Source organism: Lepisma saccharinum, chromosome 4, assembly GCF_977018435.1.
Source record: "Lepisma saccharinum chromosome 4, izLepSacc3.1, whole genome shotgun sequence".
NCBI lineage: Eukaryota > Metazoa > Arthropoda > Insecta > Zygentoma > Lepismatidae > Lepisma > Lepisma saccharinum.
The window spans coordinates 58,101,331-58,114,745 of record NC_139232.1 but is presented as its reverse complement, the minus strand read 5'-3'; positions in this window follow the sequence as shown (position 1 = coordinate 58,114,745).

Here is a 13,415-nt window from a genome sequence, read left to right as displayed (position 1 = left end):
CTGCGTTGACAAATTGTGCAGCACTGTCAAAAGGCACGAGAGAAGGGGAAGCCAATAGGTATGGATGATACCGGATATTTTTCCGTATCGTGATATCTGTGATATAAAAAATGGGGGAAACCCCCGGAAAGATCCCGCCTCCACCCGCATAGTTTCGGGGTTATGTGCTTTTACCCTGGTACCTAAAAACTTTAAACCAGGGCGTCTGTTTGTCAAATAATGGTTCTCCCATTTTTGTTGCCCTTTATTGTTACATTTCGGGATATTGTACTAGTTTACAGGACAGGAAAGGTTTACAGTTTATTCGTGTATCTTCTAACATCTTTATTTATACGTGTATACACATATTGATACAACTTTTGGTATTAAAGTACAACATATACAATAGATAATTGAATTACATGATTAAAATACATATTACATGTGACATGAATATTGGTAGTCAACATATTACGCAACCAAGTTACGAGATTGGAGCATCTCGCCTATTCTGGTTTCCAGTACAGGCTAGGATTACAGTTTGTTCAGGAAGATATTTTCAAATATACTATATATTCTATGAGCCATTCATGTATTATGAGCCCCCCCCCCCCCCAATATCTGTTCATGGAGTGGCCTCAGCCTGGTGGCGATGATTTCAACTGCTAATTTAGTAACGCCTTTTGCCGCCAGAGAATTCTCGTTCAGTTGCAGCTGATAGTTTATGAGTGAACGTGTTCTTTTTGTTTTCTCGATCTGAAAAACTTTGAAAGGTAAGTTTTTTGCTTTTAATTGCAGTACTTATTCATTTAAATTCATCCTAGTGCATTATTGCATTGGATAAAGCATGTTTAAAAGATTGTTTTTGTGTAGATACTATGTAATTTTGCAAGTAACAAAGATTCGTTATGCATGTTCCAATTCCAATATGGCAAGGGTTGTAAAATGAGTTTGGTATATGAGCCCCCAAACTTTAAGGGGCTCATATTATATACACTACAGGAGTGGTTTCATTCAACTTTGTCTTTTCAGATGTCACGAAAAGTGCTAGGTCCAAAAAAAACAAGACCAAAAGAAAAAACTGGAATACTGAAGATATGGTTAAGGCGATCAAGACTGTAAGAAACAAAGATATGGGATTGAAAAAGGCATCAAAAATGTTCAAGACCTACTCTTCAAACACAACTAAAAAAAGGCATGCAGTGAAATCGAAGCTTCATCAAGATTCAGATGAGGAATCCTGTGAATCAGATATCGATTCTGGGGAAAATGTCTTAGAAACACCAATCGGAGTAGAAAGTCCCAGTGATGAAGAAGCAGTTTGTCTGTTCTGCGAGGGTCTATTTTCGGCAGATGACCGAGGAGAAATGTAGGTGCAATGTCTCATCTGTGAAATGTGGGCACACAACGACTGCGCTGGATGCGAGAAGGATATTTACATTTGCGACTTTTGTAAATATACATTACAAAGAAACAAAATAAAACTTTTCAAATGGTTTCTTAATGACCCTTTCAATTCATTTTAAGTACCCTTACAATTGGTTTTGTAATGATTTTTTCAATGATCTTGTTATGAACTCTTTTATGGTATTTCACATCATAATATCTTTTTAAAGGTTTTATAATGAATAAAATGTTGTTTGTATGATTTAATTTGTCATACAATTTTCTAAACCAGTTATTATATTATTTTTTCCTAGGGGCTCATATTACCAGCACAAAACTTTTTTTCGACAAATTGACTTGTTTTGTATTTTATTTTTTTTCATATCCTTAAAGTTGCTCAAATTGGTTTATATTTTAACAATAGTTTTATGAAATGTTGTATAGTTAAAGTTATCATAAGAATCTGAACAAAAAAGTCAAAAATAAAATTTTAAAAAATACAAAACAAAATGGGGGCTCATAATACCACCTTTACCTCTACGTGTATTCACATATTTCTATAAATGTTGGTGTTAACGTACCATAGATGAAACAGATAATTGAGCTACATATTACATGATTATTAATAATTAAAGTAGTTGTATTGGTACTATAACCAGCACAACAAATGATGAGCCTCCTCAGATTGATTTGCCTATACTTAAAACAATGGCAAATCGGGCATATGCCCTAATCGGCCAAGTGTGGAACCTTGTCTAATCCAAGATTTTTGTAAAAATGCCCTGAAACTACTGTGTACAAATGATGAGCCCCCTCAGATTTATTTGCCCATACTTACAAAAATTGCATCAGCCAGATTTTTGTCCATAAACTTGTCAAAAATTGATATTTTTTTGCCCACACCAGAAATTAAGCCAATATACACACACATACACACCCATATACACACATATTTACTTCCAATTTAAGTTTAATTGGACCCCAGCCTCAACTTGCATATCTAATATTAAAACAATGCAATATGCAGAGATCCTCTAGAATTGCTCCGTGACTCTCTCATTTCTTACATCATAAACATATGATTTTTCACCTATGAGAATAACACTACATATAGTGTCATCAGGTAATGCATCATGAAATTCACAGATAATTTTAATATTTGTTCTGTCATTCACCACAACTTGTTTTCTTTTTGAAGCATTAATTACAAACATGGGTCTCTGTGTTTTGAATTCATCTGGTGTGTAATACATTTCAATATTGCCTGTAGTGACCCTCTTGAAAGCCGTAAAAGCTTCATATAATTTGAGGAAATCATCCTTGGACATGTCTAAATTGTAATTTTCTCTAGGAAATACCTCATTTCTGCCATTTTTAAGATATATGTTCTTGATGTTGCAGTTATCAAATTTACTTGAATTTTTTTCCTGATTGTTGTGTCTCCCAGTCTGAAACAATACCACTACAAAATCAGGCATGTCATATTGTATACTGGAGAATGAATTTGTAGCATCAAACTCATAATATGTACCAGTTGCGGGCTTCTGTACGCATTGATATGTATAAAATTGTAGGGGGATCTGTGGATTTTTTATTATATCTGCTTTGTATTTAAGAGCATAACTGGCTTCATACTCAACAACAGGGATTCTTAACTCCATAGTTTGAATAATGCATTTGCCTGCATCTGGTAGGGTATTGGGCAGAGCTTCCCCTGCAGAGTTTAATGCACTGTACCTCATCAAGGCATTGTTATCATTTGCAGCTCTTCTAAATGTGATTCTTAACCCACCCTTCCACATAATTTCTTTGTAATCCGAGAAGAATCCTGGCAATAGGCGCATAGGGAACAGCACTGTGTGGCTCTTGGATATAATTTTCTCACCAGCCTCAAATCCCCCGATTTTGTAGTATAAAGCCTCGGTTTTGGATAATTTTAATGTGGCCAAAGCTGTGGAGGTAATGCCGGGATAATCCACTCTGTTTATAACAACGCCATGCTTTCTGACCTCAATTTCAGAGAATAGATGAGGCACAAAATTATCCACCAATCTTATATTTGAATTTGCCGGATAATCTGTACCATCGAGCTTTACAACATCAAATTTGATGTATAGATCTGCTCTGTGGGGGTGTATAAATCCATCCCCTACATCAAGATCAACCTCAATCTCTGTGTTGGGTTGATTTAAATTTGCAAATGTCCTCCTGTTTGGGGGGAATGATTGTAGCTCATAACTCTCAATATTTTCCATTTTCTTCTTGTATGTATTTTTATTTAAATATTAATCTCTATGATTGCAGTTGTTGTGGCTCCAGCAAAATCAACTAATTCTTCTTTTTCGTTAGTGACCATCAATTCAATATAATCTATTCTATTATGGCACACAGGAAAATATAATGTTGGGGATGGATTGTAGATGATGGGCTCCATGAATTCAGAATTAGGCTTGAATGTTGCAATGATGCCTGTTTGTTTGTGAGTGCCTATGCCATTTGATTTGGTGATCATACCCTCTGCCACATTACAGTGAATATTCAGAGTCTCTATGGCTAAGAATTTAGGTATATTCATAGCAGTGTGTTTAATGCCTGGTTCAAGTTTTGTGTTGTTCTCAAATCCTAACAGCTCTCCTATGGTACCCAGATCCACTGTTTCTGTAGCAGATACAATTTCTACTCTGTGAGTGACAGAATTTTGACTTAATACTATACCTCTGGGTAATTGAGCATTTAGAGTGGACAGATTATATTGCCCTGGAGTAATGACAATTTTTTCATCCCCAACTGCAATTTTGTTGTTGTGGTGTGTAATATTAGGGATCAGGTACATGCCATAAAATGCCCTGAGAGCTATTGTTTTGCGATACACTATGTCATCATGTAATTTGAGTTTCAATATTGAATTTTGGCTGGTGAGATGGAATACCCCCATGATGTTTCAGATACCACAAGGCTTTTTGAAAATCTTCAATTGATGGTTTATTTATTTGAGACATGTATCTAAGAACAGATAAACACAAATGTCCACAATTAACATCTTTGAAGTTTTGAACACGGGCATTATTGTAATAAAGATTAGCTGAATTTAAATATTTTATTAAATTTTCAGGTGGAACACCTCCAAATGAATCAAACACAAATGCCTCATCTTTTAAATATTTAAGATAGCAAATCCAGTGAGTGCCCTGATTTTTGTACTCATCCAAATTAACAATGCCACACTCTTTGTTGAGTGGTTGTTCTGGTAAAGAATCAGACATGTACACACCTCTAAAATGTTTGATGCCCAGTGGCTTGATTAAAGCTTCAATATCTTGGTTTGTAAGTGGCTCTTGTTTTTTTTAAACTTATTCATGGCTCTCTTAACACCCTTGCCTTTTTTCTCCATTGCCAGGTTGTGGCGCCTCTGCTCATCTAATTCTGCCCTATTTTTCTTGGCATCTATTACTGTTTTTGCTATGGCAGCTGATCCCCCCGCCAAGCTCCCAACAGCCCCGAGAGCAGCTAAGATGGCAGGGATGGTAAATATAAATCCCCCCACATGTGATTTTTTTCTTGATTGCTGTAATTTTTTTAATTGGGGGGTGCTAAGTAACAATTTCATACCATGACCCTTGGCAATACAAGAATTTTTCTTCTTGCGCTGCTTTTTGGTTAAAAGGCTGTCAATAGTTTTAAGAGATTTGAGACCTGCATAAGATATTTGATACATAACACCCTTGGCCTTCATTGTAGGTTTATTATATACATATTCATAACCCCCACCCCAATTTTTGTTTGGTGCTCCTAGCTATGGTGGTTCCCAATGCTGCTATTTTTTCACTCAAAGATGCATCTTTGCTTACAAATCTGCCAAATGCAGCCTCTTCTAATTTCTTGTCTGCAACATGTCTCTTGTCAAGATCAGAATTTGTGTTGTATGCAATATCATGGTCTGTACAAGCAGCATCTAAAGGATTAACACCAGGATCACCTCTGTTTAATCTATGATCTAGTTTTGTGCCTGGACCACAATACTGATAACCTGGAATATGTAGTTCAAATGGCAGCTTGTTTATAATGTCATTAACCAAGCCCCGACCCTCAGAGATATTCCAAAATTTAGGTGGTAGAGTATTAATTATTTTTATAAGATATCCAATCCCTTTAGTGTCATTCACTATAAAATTAGACAATTTTGTGCTTATCATGTCCATAATTCCAACCTTTTCATTGTAAAAATTGTGGTTCCCAGCATTTTCCTCCCCAGCTATCACCAATAACCTATCTACAAGTTTCCTGACATCATCAACCCATACAAATTCTTTGGGCAGGGTGTTGTATTGTTTGATTCCACTGCCAGTCTTGATTTGTGACCATATGGGCTTGATTAAATTGTTGTATTTTGCCCCACTGCTTGACTTGACTCTTTTTTGTGTGGGATCATTGTTCTGGTATAGAGCATCTGATTTTATTAATATTTCTTTGTAATCCTCACAATCTTGATCTGTATAGCTGCCAGGCCTTTTCCTAGTCATCAGTTCCCATAATCCAGGTGTTCCGAGATACTTAACAAAAGCACCTTTTTCTCCGAGTCGAGATTCTGAATATACAATTATATCATCTCCCATAAATGTTACTCTGAAATTGCCAATTCTATGTATGATGCTACCATCAAGCTCTGTGTCAGCATATAAGCCAAAAACCTCATCTTTATTGTCTTTAGGTGTGGTTAAATATTTTTGAGCAAGAAGACCCAATTCAATAGGATCCTGACTAGCCTCAATTCTTCTAGGAGCAATAGGACTAGGTGTATGAATACTAGAAAGTGGGGTGAATGGATAATCTAATATGTTCCTAGCAGCTACAGGTACAAGCTCTGTGAGCAAATTTTGATTTTGCTCTGTAACAGTTTTGATATTCTTACCTAAATTATTAATAGCATCAATTACAGGCTGTTCTGTTTGTTTGTGTTTTTCATAAATTCCACGGTTCTCTGATTTCCATCCCTTAAATCTTTTTACAAGATAATCTCTTAACTTAAGATCATCAATGACTGGCCTTTTCATGGTTATTTATTTATGTTTCAATGTCTAGAAAATTGTTGATTTTATTTCTGTATTTGCCACTATTGGGTGTTCTTGTCATATCAATTGTGACAAACCCATAACTGTCCTGGTTCCAGCACTTGCTGCAAAACTTGGAAAAATCATTGTAGCTCAAGTCCCCACCTACATATTCATCATGTATGTGTTTGAGGTTGGTATGGTCTTGATGAAACACACATATAAAATTGCTGTAGTCTCGGATCAGTTGCTTGGGTATTTTTGAAAAAGTCTGTGCCAGGTAGAAGCAATCAATGTTTTTGTGCCGGCCCTGTGTAAAGAAATTTCTAACCTTGTTTTGATTATCCAATATAATGTCATCAAACACAACAACAGAATTATCGAGACATTCATGAAGTGGCTTAACATCTGGTTCAAAAGTGGCAATATCCAATCCATCATAAAGCTTCATCAGCTGCTGATATTTTAATTGTTCCAAGCTCTTAGAGAAGATATACAAGTGCCTGTTTTTCCAGTCTAACCAGTTGGGTGCCAATAAAAAATTATCAACTAATAGTGTAGTTTTACCACAAGCAGATGGCCCAACAATAAGACACCTAATATTATCAGGTAACAAGTTGCCATTTCTCTTATTTTGTTGTTCAGGTTCTGGCAGCCTTTTTATAACATCCCAGGTGCTCATATTATTATTTTGTTTGCGTCGATCCAGCTGTGTTCTGGAAGTCCTAGCCATTTGACAAGTAACTTGTTGCCTTTTCTGCGGATGATTTTTTCTATGAGATATGTGTCAGGCTGTTTAGTTTTGCTGAGCTCTTGTTCATAGAACCTGCCTTTGAGAATTTCTCCTCGGTGATCCTTTATTATATAAGTGTTAAGGGTCCCGGGTTTAACTTGAACCACTGTAAATAATTCAGTGCTCCAGTTTCTTGTAAAGCCTCTCTTGAATAAGTGCTTATATTTGCTGATTCTTACTTGATCACCCACCCTGTATTTGGCCTTTCTTGTTGTTGGCTGATATCTAGGATAATAAACAGTGCTGATCAATTTTTGCTCATCAGATGAAGTTACTTCAGAGGGTTTCATGTTGATTGTAGAATGGACCGAGTTGTTATATTTATGTAGAAGTTCTGGAAGAATATTAATCCATTTATAATTACCCTGCAGTGTAAATTGTTTATACATAAGATTTTTTAAGGTTCTGTTGAATCTCTCTACAATTGAGGCTTTGAGATCACTGTAACTCGAATAATGTTGTATTGCCTGGCTTTTAATAAATTGTTGAAACATTGAATTATAAAATTCTTTGCCATTATCTGTTTGCAAATAGCGCGGGGATCTTCCACTCTGATTGATGATTGTTCTGATGGCTTCTGTAACACATGCCCCAGTCTTGGATTTGAGTGGCACAGCCCAGGCAAATTTTGAAAATGTGTCTATTACAGTGAGTAGATACTTGTAGCCCTTGTTGATTTTGTCTAAGTTTTTCAACTGTCCACTTGACATTTCAATCAAGTCGCTCTGCCATAAATCATCTATGCCCTTTGTGACTACTGGGAGTCTCTTAAAATTATGTCTGGCCTGTCTGTGTAATTCATCAACAATAATTTGTCTAGACATAATATGTAAACAAGAATATTGCAACTATGGGGTGTTCAGCAGCTGAGACTGCAGGATTTTCTAAATACAATTTGTCCCCTATTTGTATTTTAAATTCCAAAGAGCCATCATCTTCAACATAGGCTGTTTCCAATGTATTGGGGTCTGTAAAATCCTGTAACTCTACACTGGTGATTTTCACTTTGTTATCAGCATTTGTTATTGATAATGTAGGGTAGTGGTGTGCCTGTGGCTGTAGCCAATATTTGATCTTGATTGGTCTCAATGTGCCCCCAACAAAAAACTGGTAATAAAATTGTGCAGGGGACAGCATATATATTTTGCCACCTGGTGTAAATGGAGAATCATATTCTTTGTTGGGGATGCTGTACAATTCAAGAATTACTGTATGTTTTGGATTCTCGATTATGCCTGTTATTTCCTTTTCTGCTGTGAGCAATCTGCTTGTTACAGATTCAAGGTGTTCATTGATGGTCCTAACAACATCATCATGGCCCGGCTTGATTTTTATGTCCACAGCAAGTCTCTTGTATTGTTGCACAATCTCTTGAAGCTGGGTGGCAAAAACAGACAGAGCATTTGCTTGATTGGATTCCATGGTCCCTAGCTGTTGCTTGATATTAGCTACAATTTGTTGCAAATTTTCAACAACTGCCAATTTTGAATTTTGAGCTGCAAGATCATGGACCTGCCTTCTGATATCCTCAAACAGGGCATGCAGTTCATTAATATGTTGATTGGTTGGTAGAGTGGCCACTGTCTGAGTGAGATGTTTGATCTCTGCTTGAATATTTTTGATATCTTCTGATTTCAATATCCTATTTACTGCCCTCTTAATATTTTTAAGTTCCTGTGATGTAGGCAGATTTGATACTGTATTTTGCAAAGATTCAAGTGCCAATTTTACATTGTGTAATTCAGAAGCATCAGCCACATTTTGCATGGCATTTTGGAGCAGGGTTATATCTGCCTGAGTGGGTGTGGATTGTTGTAAAATTTCAAGTTTTGTTTGGATATCATCAATCAAGTGATGAAAATGAGACAGTTCAGATTCAGTGTTGAGGTTTTCAAGCTTTGTGATTTGTTGCTGGACACTAACAAGGGTATCTACAATCCCAGGCAATCGGGATTCAAGTACATTTGCCAAATCACTTTGCACTGCTGCTATTGTACCTTCAAGATGGGTTATGGAACTTTGAATTTTTCCAAAATCTTCATATGTTTCAAGTTGCAGCTTAATATTTGCAACACTCCGAGTTATTGCATTCAAAGCATCAGAAGATGGCAAATTGTTCATAAAATTTTCAAGTGTCTCAATTTTTTCTTTAACCTCGGCTATGGCATTGTTCAGAGGGTCCAGATTAGGTATTTGGAGTGACTGAATCTGTTCTTTTAGAGTGGAAATCACGAGATCAAAATCTTCTTGTGATTTTATGCTTTTGACAATTGTTTGGAGCTGTGCCTGGACATTATTTATCTGCTCTTCTAATTGCTGTTTCAATTGCTCAGAGTTGTTAGCCTGGGTCTTAAATTTGGCTTGAAGAGCTGCTACAGCTTCTTCCAAACTTTGAAAATTATCCAATGTGGCCAGGTCAGTATATTTCTGAAGCAACAATTTGAGTTCAGAATCAATTTTAAGAAGAGGGTCCATGCATTGTGATTGCAAATTTGTAATTTCTAATTGAAGACTGGCATTGAGTGTGGTTTGTAAAGCTTGTAAATCACTTCTTAATTTCTTGACTCTGACATCAAGCATCAGAATCTCATCACTGTGATCTTCATGTCTTGTATGGCCAAAAATATCATTAGGCATTTTTGATTTAGTAGTTATTTATTATTGAATACCTGATTCTTAATTCTATAAAAAAGGGTATAAGCTTGTCATAAGATCCAGGGACCTCAATATATAAGCAGTCACCAGCAGAAACAGTATAAACAGTGCCAGAAACCATGTTTGAGTGCTTAATTCTATAAATATTTCTCCCTACTGAAATTTTAACATCACCCTCAGGGGTTGTAATAAATTGCAATTGCCCACCTACAGGTAATTGGTAATGATTTAAATTATTGTTAAATATGTACAATATTTTGCCTGTTTCATCATCAATATCTGTAAATATGCTGTTCAGATGAATAATTAAGAAACCACTCAGTTTAGACATCATATCAGAAGAGGGTTGTGGTGTTGGCAGCTCCATAATACCTTGTTTTTTGAACCCAAATAAGTTCATAGGCATGTTTATTTATTTCAAATCATGCTCTGTGCTTGGGCATTGATTGCCATTTTTCAAATCACAATGACCCCATGGTAAAGTATGTATGCCACATGATAAAATGCATCTCTTATCATCATGTGGGTCCAGAGCCACTTTTCTTACAATATTGCTAGTCAATAAGTGATCCACACTCTGAATTCTGGATTCTGATGTTCTGGTGGTGCTACATGATTTGAGGCAATTTTTATAATCCTCAAATTCAAGCTCTTTTTCAACAGTAACTCTGCCAATACCCTTGGCTTTTTTGACAACAGCATTACATGTTTTAAAACTATACATCTTGGCACTTAACCCAGCAAATTCCACAATAACATCACCAAGTGTCTCATCTTTTAACTTGCCGGGCACCTTTTTGTTGTGGGGTTGAATATTCAAATGGCCTGGCAATTCACTGGTATCAAAATATTTAAACAATTCAGGCTGGGTCATATCTTTATAAACATCTTCTGTTTTAATATCAAGAATAAAACTATCCGTGTCCATGTACATCAATTTTATATTATCACCATAAAAAGGTTTCAACACATCATAATACAATGTTAACATATGTAATTTGGACAATTCCAATATTGCAGCCCCTACATAAATAGGTTTATCAAACTTAATCTTTGTTTTTTTCATGTTGAAAAGTGCCATATTTTCATCATAAATTCTTCTGTAATTGAAATTAGGCTTTGCAACCAATTTTTTGCTCAGGCTGGGGTCAGTAATTATTTTAACATCGGTATGTTTTCTGACATTTTCAATTGTTTTGCCATATACAGAATTTACCATCAATTTAAACAAAGATTTATCAAATTGGCTGTTTGCAGATGTTCGAAGCTCTGTATTTGTATTAATATATGGTTTCAACCATTCTGAGTGCCTGAACCTCAAAACTTTTCCAACTTTGGTTACTTGGACACCATGTTTCATCAGGAACTGGAGGTTCTTGTAATATATAACATAACCCTGTTTTGGCTCCAGTGTCATCATGAGCTTCTTCTGTTTAGAGCCAGGTGAGCACTGAACCTCGGGAATTGGGGGCAGATTAGAAAATTTGTTGTGTAAATTTTTTGGAAATATCAGATCAACCTCTAAGAAGAGGCCACAGTCTCTGTCATCAAAACCCTGAAGATCTTCAATATTGAAATCTTCGACCCATTCAAGCCCTGCATATGGCAGTTTTTGCATCATGGCATGACCATAGAGGCTATTTGCATCTACATACACTATATAATTTGATGGCCGTGCTGGATCATAATCAGGCATATATGTATTATTTGCTCTGGCATATCTCTGAGAACATTGCACCATCCCTCCTCTTATACCTTGCTCCACAAACAGATACATGTTCTGATCCCGGATCAGATCCAATTGCTTTTTGGTATTTAAAAACATTGCAGCCCATGCTAGGCCCGGGGCACTGTAAAAATACACTGGGTCCAGTTTATAATTTTGCATAGAAGATTTTCTGAATGCCTGCAATATATCAGCTAAGAGGGTCACATCAAGTTTCAAATATGCCATGTGATAATCACCAAATGTCTGGCATTTTAAATTGTTCCACATTAATTGGGCATGGTGATAATCATCATCAGTGATTCCAGATCCTCTGATTTTGCTGTAAAACTGTTCTTGTGGAGGCAGGGAATACTCATCAAATTTAGAAAAATCTGTAACATAATCATATGGATATACACCCTTCCGCCTAATTAATTTCAGGTCCTGATTTGGAAACAATGCACGTGTGATTTTGAATTGATCATCAGATAATTGAGTGGCCAGTGTAGCCAGGCTAGCAGATAAAATTCTGTAAGAATCAAGAAATCTTATGTGAATAGGAACACCATTAACTTTAATTATTTTGCTAATAGATATATATTTTTCATCATTTTCAGCTAAAATATTTAAATTCTGCTTGTCAAACCCCTCATATCTGATCAAATGATGGAAATCATAATTGGATGCTCCATGACAAAATATGGGGACAAATTTTGGTCTCTTGATCTTAATATTACAGCTATTACACAGGGCCATTTTGAATTTACCATCTGTATGAGAATGGTGTTTCACCTTGATATTTGTATCTGAAAATTCAGAATCACATACCGGGCATTTTTCTGCATTGTTGAAATCTTCAATCTGTTTCTCTGTTAAAGGCAACATGGGTTTGGATTTTAATAAGATATTAGATGCTATGTCACGGCACTCATTTTCTATTTTATGTGCAAATATTTTGATGGCATCTGGCCCCATGTATGAATTTTTTTTGGTAACAACACCATCCTGTACAACCACATAATAAAAGCTGGAAGGTTCATGTAGCTGGTATGGTGTAATTGAAGATTCTTCAGGATCTGGATTACAGAATGAAAGAGATTTGAGATTTGATTCAAAATCACAGACAATATATGCTGGGTGTTCCAACAAGGCTTCAAACGTTTTGAATTTGCAATTTTCACTTGGATTAGGCATCACCATATGAACAGGTTTATGATTTTTACAGTATTTCAGATGCTCAATTAACTTGTTTTTAGCAATTTCTGCATTCACTTCCCGAACTCCATTTACCATTTTCCTGCCATCAAATACACATAAACATCTTCTGCACAACTTGAATATTATATTGGATTTGTCTAGTTGTGTTCTCACTAAAGCTTCAAGATTATGTATCAGAGTGTAATGATATTTGCCATCCTCTTCAATTAAGAGCAGATCAATCGGAACAGCAGAATCATCATCAATTGTACTGATTCCGAGAGGTTCTATCAAGCAATTGCCACGGCCAGTGGAACAAATAAATACATTAATAGATAATTGTTTGCCATTGATAAAATATTTAAATTCTGCTTGTCAAACCCCTCATATCTGATCAAATGATGGAAATCATAATTGGATGCTCCATGACAAAATATGGGGACAAATTTTGGTCTCTTGATCTTAATATTACAGCTATTACACAGGGCCATTTTGAATTTACCATCTGTATGAGAATGGTGTTTCACCTTGATATTTGTATCTGAAAATTCAGAATCACATACCGGGCATTTTTCTGCATTGTTGAAATCTTCAATCTGTTTCTCTGTTAAAGGCAACATGGGTTTGGATTTTAATAAGATATTAGATG